Raw genomic sequence first — 1,875 nt, forward strand, 5'->3', positions numbered from 1 at the left:
TAACAGAAACACATCTTTGCCTTGAGCTCTCTCTGCTCGTGAGCTCTCTGACCTCCACCGGCCATGATGAAGGAGTCTCATGAGTTCCTTCTTTTTGGTAGAAAGAGCAACTTCTAGAGTTGGGTCTGGGTTGAAAAATTTTCACTCTCGACCATGATACCTGCAGTGAAATTTTCCGTGTATCCCTCCTGAGAAATGCTTTAATATTCTCAACAGTTTTAAGTTTACTTTGAACCATTTCTCCCCATCCATGGTTGTATGGGCTACACATGAACTCTGTGATGTATTTTCCCATTTTCTGACAATATCCTGCTATGCTCCTGTTGAGTCAGGGATATACACAGGACAAAGTGCATTAATGTGCTCTAGATCCCATTCTGACTTTTAAACCTTAAGCCATGATAGATGATACCAGGGAAGAAATTTATATTTCTTAAAATTAGCATAGTCTAGTGCTTACCTTTAGGATTCCTTACCTTTAGGATGCCCAGCTCACAATAACTATGGGATTTCTCCTGGTCCATAGTGGTGGCTCCCCATATCCAGTACAGACATTAAGATCCTGCTTCTCTCCGCCTTCCTCCATCTCCACTAGTCACAGGGTGGACATCTTATCCAAGGTGGGAGTTGCATGAACATTTGGAATTAGGGCTGGGAGAGAGCAAAGAGAAATTAGAAAGACTGCAGGAAGGCCATTGTGGCTGGAGTATGGGAAATGAGGAGAGCAAATGTCAGATAAAGCTTAATAAGCTATGTTAAGGATTTTGACCTTTATTCACAGAGTGATGGAAAGCCATTGAAAGTTTTAAGGGGATGGGGCTGGAAAGGGTGTGTGTGTATCACCCATTTTGCATGATGGAAAGATCAGTTGGCCTACAGTGCGGAAACTATTGGAGGAGGTCAGAGTATGTGGTAGTAGACCATGCAGAAGGAGATTTCAATAGTCCGGACAACCTATGATGACAGGATTAGGGAGATGTTGGTGGAAATGGAAGTAGATGTCTCGGTAGATTTTTAAAAAAATCAACATTATCGTCATCATCATAAATTTCCCTGAGTGGATTGAACTATTTGTTTTTTCTTTTTTTTCTGAAAAGGCTTGTTAATGCTCATGGTGGGAGAAATTCTCCCAACAGAAGACAATGATTAGGTTTAATTCAGTAATTGTGACCAAGACAATAAAGTGGATATTTTACCTAAAATGTAGAAGTTGCCATAAAGATGATTAACTAATCTGTGTGTTTATATTTAACAGACTAGTCAGAGGAAGAAATAGGATTTATTTTAACAAGAATAAGGTCATTTAGATGCCAACCTGCAATATGTTAAAAGGATAAAGCCAAGAATATATAGCTCTTTTTCCTTTAAATCGGGGACTCTTTCATAGGTCATGTATGACTCTTCAAAATTATGATAACATCTTGAAATACATATTTTTTTCTGCTTTGTAGTCTTGGCATTTACAATATCAATAGAATAAAAATCATAAAAATAAATATGATACACACATACATTTAACCAGAGTGATCACTGTTAAATGGTAGGGTTGTCTGCTCTGATACTTAATTTTCACTTTCAATATAACAAGAAATAGATTTTTTTCTTTTTAGTGGGGGAAAGACTTTCTAGGAAAACCCAAAAGAGTAATGCAAATTCATTATTACAAGAAGAAGATATCTCACTCAGGATCTGTTAGGCTCTTATCAGAAAAAGTTCCTAGAATATTTAAAGAGAAAATGCTAAAATTAACAGATTTATCATTTTCTTTCCACCTGAGTTTAATGACTAGCTAATTGATAAATATTTTTTTTTCTTTTTCTTTTATTTCAGCATATTATGGGGGTACAGGTGTTTAGGTTACGTATGCTGCCCTTG

The sequence above is a fragment of the Propithecus coquereli genome, unplaced genomic scaffold (genome assembly GCF_000956105.1).
Source record: "Propithecus coquereli isolate 6110/MARCELLA unplaced genomic scaffold, Pcoq_1.0 Scaffold24, whole genome shotgun sequence".
Classification (NCBI taxonomy): domain Eukaryota; kingdom Metazoa; phylum Chordata; class Mammalia; order Primates; family Indriidae; genus Propithecus; species Propithecus coquereli.